Genomic DNA, 6,522 nt, shown 5'->3' with positions numbered 1-6,522 from the left:
CGAATCCACTTGGCAAAATGCTTCATTGACCCTTTACAACAAAATGAAAATGACGGGAGAAAGGCAACTAGCGGTCATGGCAGGCAAATCTTGCTTCGGCTAAACGCATTCGGTGCTTTGTGTAACCGGAAAAGTTAACTTTAATTTGGATGACGTAACATGCAGATATCAGATTGATATTGCTCTCTCACTTGTAAAAAGTAATTAAGACCACATTTCCTTCTTTTTCTATCGGCCGTTTAGCTAGATCTCATATGTATGTTGCCTATACGTTGCCGGTACACAATCTATCTATATCTGGAATTTGGTGAATCTGTGAAATCAAAGTGTGTTTTGATTATTATTTTGTGATGAATAATTTGTATGATAGATAATCGGTTTTCATATTTGGAGATTATTGGTTAAGTGGTTTTTGTTCTCTGTGTGGGATTGGTTAGACCAAATGGAGTGTGCCGATCAGACCGACGTGCATGATGTATGTGGTCAAACCGGCAAGCCCGATGGTTTGACCGGTTGGTTCCTGATTAGTGTCGTTTTCGGGTTATCTCATAATTATCTCGTAATTATGACTTGTAGATAATTTCTATACATGTGTAGTACTGTTGTGTGCTAATGTAGACTCCAGTTGGGAAAAGAACTTATGCTCGGAAATGATTTCCTATTTGATTCATGTATAGGTGTGTCTTGATACATCGGGAGAAGATGACGTACGGACGATCATGATATCATACAGGATGCTTTGGCTAAAGAATAATGCATGTGGTTGATGGCGATTCCATATGGCATACAATGGGAGATTATATGCGTATGAAAAGCAATAGTCAAATTGGGAAGAAATCAAAATTTGAGAAGATTGTAGGTTAAATTGTAAGAGGTAAGTTTGTTTCTTTATAGGAAGGTTCCTTAGTGGCTCAGGATTTCTTGTACAAGTTGGATTCGTGGCTTTAGGCTACCTATCTCAGATATAAATAGAGAGTGGGGTTGAGGCCTCCCGTTATCGATTTTGTGAGAGTTGAGTTCAGAGAAAAGTTAGGGTTTAGAGTTTAGTTGAATTTTGTGAGAGGAGTGATGTTGTTTCACTTTGTAAATACGAATAGAAGCAATAATGTTTAATCTACTTTTCAAGGGTTTTCTTTATTTGTGTTTCCTCGGGTTCAGAGGTCACACCGGTGAGAACACGGTGGTTAGACTGGCGAGTCTAGGGCGGTTAGACCAACGGCGGAGACAGGGGACGACGGCTCGGTGTACGGTCAGATCGACGCATGCATATACACCGATCATACCAAAGGATTCGAAATGGTCAGACCAGAGATTCCACGCCGGTTCGATCGATCTCCATCGACTTCAAGGGTAAAAATTTTCAATTTTTGGTGTTCCTACCATTCATCCCTATCTGATTGGCTTAGTTCTTGTTATTCGAACCTACAGAATTCCCCAATCCAGCGGGTGAGGTCCTTTCCACACCTCAATTTAGATCCAAAGGGCAACAACCAACGGAACAAATCGACCCGACATCTTCTCTTGCGCGAATCCACCTCGGCGCCACCTCCTCATTGAAAAAAAGGAAAAATTACAAATACCACCCAAAGTTTGAGATTCCACCTATAAAATGATTTGTTACAAAAAACCCCCTCATAATTTACCTTGGTTTGAGATCCCCTAATTGTCGTTGCTCACCCATTCTCGTGACCGCAAACCCCAGATCGCTTATATGAATACCAATAGACAAGAAGTCTTAATCGCCACTCATATCAGCAATGCCCTATATGGTATGATCATAGCATCCCCACTCATGACGTCAAGTACATTGTTGTAGAATGGTGGTCTTAGTATCTTGATCGCTGGAAGATGAGTTGTTGTGTTTGCCTTATGGGGTTCAGATGCATGCAGCTTTTTTTTTTGCATTCAAGATGAGGAAGATAAGCTTGGTGCGACACTGTGGCGCTGAGAAAGATGTCTTTGGGGATATGTCCATCAAGGGATGCACTAAGCCATATAATACATATGGAAAGAGGACAAAAGAAAAAACACGTGGACATCGCTAAAATGGGGAGAAATATCAAACCAAGGTGAATTAGAGGTGGTAATTGTAACCAATCATCTTACAAAGGGGAATCCCAAACTTAGGATGATATTTCCCTTGAAAAAAATAAACCCTAATATTTCTTAAAAAAACAAAAATTAACCCTATGCTCTTGCCCGAGTCTGCCTCCTCTAGTCCTCAGGGGCACGCGATTCCACAACCACTGGCGCGTCCTCTTGCGCGAGTCCACTTCCCTGCCGGCGATCCCCTCATCCTAACCCTGCCCCTCTAGGCTTCCATACCCTATGGAGAGGTAAAGGAAAAAAAAAAGGGAAAATCCCTTTGGAATTATTCAAACTTATGTTGGAATACCTCTAAAACTCCATTGTACTATCATAAGATTTGGGATGGATCTTGAATAGAAACAGTTGAGGAGTGTAGTCCTCATCTTGTGACGAGCTAATGGTGCCCCCCCATCCATGGTGCCTCGGTCAAGTTAGTTGTCTCATCCACGACACCTCGTTAGCAATGTTCACCGGAGTTGTAAGCTTTGCATCAATTTATTTTATTCTCGTATTGAACATTTTTCATGTAATGTGCCTTGAATGTTTTCTCTCAACTCCATGTTATCAATCGGTCTAGGTAGCGGTTTTATCATGTATTTAAATCACCGGCTATAGCGGCCGCTATAGCCGAAGATAGCTGGTAGGAACAACATCCGTAAAAATATGCGCAAATTGTCGTGCTATGCTTTCTTTGGCGATGTCAGCTGGAGTAGCTGCTAATGGGCCTTAAATTAGCAGCCGCTAAAATTATTGGTGGGCTGAAATTCCACCGCACTAGCAAACAAACCATAGGATATGTGCCCTCTCCTATCCTCTAACCTAACCCTAGCTCTCTCCATCACTCCTCTCATCCTCTCCTTCTCCATAGTATATGTGCCCTCTCCTCTCCTCTAACCTAACCCTAGCTCTCTCCATCACTCCTCTCATCCTCTCCTTCTCTCATCGATAAAAAAAAAGGCGATGGCGATGGGTGCTGATGTGACCTGCTGGCTGCAGTAGCGACAACAGAGGCTGCGGTTGTGGCTGTGAATTGCAGTGGCAACAGAGGTGGCTGTGCGTGGAGGCAGTGGTTGCTAGGTTGCACCAATCCCTCCCCATTGTTCTCCCCTAAGTATGAACTATTTATCTTGTGATGAAATATAATGTCAAGTGTCTTGACTCTTTGAACTGTTGAATTTCTAAGCACATAATGATTTAATTTATTTCATAAATAAATCATGACATTGCAGATATAAACTAGCATAAATGCATCATCTACACATGTATACTAGACAGTAAAGTGTGAACAGATCAAATATACGCAACATGCTGAACACACACCGAGGGTACCGGAAGACCAATTGTTTAGCAGGAAGTACTCGCGGTTGCGGGCATTGACGACGGCGCGTAGCACGTGAGCGAAGAGAAAGATGAGATGTTGTGGTCGAACAAGGAGCAGTTGCACGAAGCGCTTCCCAAAAACCTTATTGCCGCCTTCTCCGGTGCAGGACGTCGAAGGCATAGGTTTTGGAGACCTGCTCTCCTGATCGCCGGTGCATGCTGACGAGCGGGATGGAGTAGACTACGAGCGATGGCGCAGTACAGAGGAGGAGGCAAACCCTAGATTGATCTCGCTCACCGGTGCACACTGACGAGCGGGATTTAGTAGACTACGAGCGATGGCGCAGTACAGAGGAGGAGGCAAACCCTATATTGATTTCGCATGTGTTGCATAGAGGGGGCGGCTTAGCTTATGTAGAGATATCAGGACGCCTGCACGATCGCTGCTCCGCGTAATAGAACCGGATAGGTCGCGCGTAACTTACCCGGACTCCACGCAGTTTTGCGCACCGGATCTTTCGCCGCTCCGCGTAACTGAACAGGATAAGTCACGCGTAACTTATCCGGACTCCATGCCGTTTTACACACCGGATTTTTCACTGCATTTGTGCAATGGTGAAGAACCATTTTTGGCGAACCATTTGACGCGTACGTCATGCATGCCATGCCAGGCGAACCATTTGACGCACGCATTTGACGTGTATGTCATGCATGCCATGCCAGGCGAACCATTTGACGCGTACGTCGTGCATGCCATGCCAGGCAAGGTGAGGCGAGCGAGCGTGCATGTGTTCCCCCTCTTCTCCCCCTAGAATAGATAATGTGGTACTCAACTCTCCATACATGCCATCCCATGAGGTGGGCTTTTGTGATTTTTCAAAGAATTAATCTTCGAATAGGCTAAGGCTATCTATTAATTCCAACATGTACTGTACAAAAATTGCAGATTTTTATGTCTATTTTCGCAAAACCGCTAGTGACTTAGACTTACCTATAGGTATAGCCAGCTATAGCTGATCGTAGCTATCGAAGAGCCTAACCACTAAAGCGCTTAGCCAGAGATTTAAATACTTGAGTTTAATTTGTAGACTAGCTATTAATAATGTTGAATAGGAGTATTTCCTATGGGAATATTGCTCGTGCGGTTGCAAATTGAACTTAAGAGCTGTTTTTGGGTAAAAAGAAAATGCCATTAATGAGCTTGAGCGATTATGAATTTTGTTTACCAAATATATATATTCGTTGGTATTGACCTTGACCATGACTGAAAGTTATTTACAAGCTTCATTCAAAGTACGAAGGACAAAACATTTCCATCTATCTTTTATTATATAGTAAAAGTCTATTAACCTCCCTCAAAACACTCTCGAGTTGCCACATGGCGCTCAAATAAATTATTAGAGAAATTCTTAAAAATTATAAAAAACAGAAAATCTACCTTGATTTCAGTTAAATTGGTGGGTCTACTATTATAAACCATTAGATTAATCTATCCGAGAAAACTAATACCCTTATTCCGTACACACAGACTTTCGCGGCGCCGTTGCCCGTCTCCTCTGCCTCACCCGCGTGCGTGTATATGTGTAATCCTCCCTCCTATTTTTTCTCTATCGAATTTGCTATATATTTGTCGACAAATTTTTCACCAAAAATTTGACAGATGTAACTACAGTACAATCGTAGTGTAATTACACTGTAACTTGCATGTAATTACACTGTAACTATAATGTAACGTGTATGTAACTTTCAAAAATCTCTCCACAACATTTATTTCGGTAAAATGGAGGTTGTGAGAACAAATCCTTTCACATATGTGTGTGATGTGATTTTTTTTCTTCCTCACAAGAACAAATTTTGTAATAGATCTAACGATTCAAAATTACGTGAAACTTATATACAAGTTACACTATAGTTACATGCAAGTTACAGTGTAATTACATAAAAGTTACAGTGTAATTACACTACGATTGTACTATAATTACATCTGTCAAATTTTTAGAAGAAAATTTGTCGACAAATGTATAAGTGGTCTCTTTCTCTATCTCTATAGTAATTAAGATCTGCAGCATTATTCTGTTAACATGAGTAATTTAAATAGTACTATACTCCCTCTATTTCGAAATGTTTGACACCGTTGACTTTTTAGCACATTTTTGACTGTTCGTCTTATTAAAAACTTTTATGAGATATGTAAAATTATATGCCTACATAAAAATATATTTAACAATGAATCAAATGATATAAAAAGAATTAATAATTACTTAAATTTTTTAAATAAGACGAACGGTCAAACATTTGATAAAAAGTCAACGGCGTCAAATATTTCGAAACGGAGGGAGTATTAGATATATCTCTCAAGACGCCTCACGGGGCCAAGGCATAGACTTCCATTGTTATATATTAGCCCAATCTGCCAGCTGCAAGAAGTGTCTTCATGCAAGCATATATGCATGCGTGGACATGCACTACGTACAAATAATTTTTAACTTTATGTTGAATCGATTTATTTTTAGTTTATTTTTTAATATCCTGATATTTCAATCAATTATTTAAGGTGTGAATGGACTATGATTATTGTCAAATGGAAAAAAAAAGTGCGAGCCATGTACCTTCACGCTTTACATTTTACTAGTTAGTTCCTCCGGTTTTTCATAGATTGACGCTATTAATTTTTTAGGTATAAATTTGATCATTTATTTTATTCAAATATTTTTTTTGAAAATATAAAAAATGTAGGTTATGTGAAAAGTACCATTAACGATAAACCAACTTACAACAAAATAAATGATAGTCACGTAACTTATTAAATGAGGCGAATGGTTAAATATATTAGTAAAAGTTAACAACAGCATATATTAAAAACTAGAAGGAATAAAATTCTTAAAAAAATAAATAATATGCAATTAGGTGAAAAGCCCATAACACAGCATAATAATCACCGGGTCTTAATTGCTAGCAAGGCTTCTTTGTAAAAACTAAATTAACTTATTGGAACCACATGAGAAACCCTACTCTTGATAATTAGCTGTCAGTTGTAAAAAGTAAACAAAAATCGAAGATACTAATTAAATTTGAATTCTTACTGTCGTATTTGAAATTAAATACATTGCAAAA

Source organism: Oryza sativa, chromosome 11 (genome assembly GCF_034140825.1).
Source record: "Oryza sativa Japonica Group chromosome 11, ASM3414082v1".
NCBI classification, from domain to species: Eukaryota; Viridiplantae; Streptophyta; class Magnoliopsida; order Poales; family Poaceae; genus Oryza; species Oryza sativa.
The sequence above is the reverse complement of the archived record's forward strand: the minus strand, read 5'-3'. Positions refer to the sequence as shown.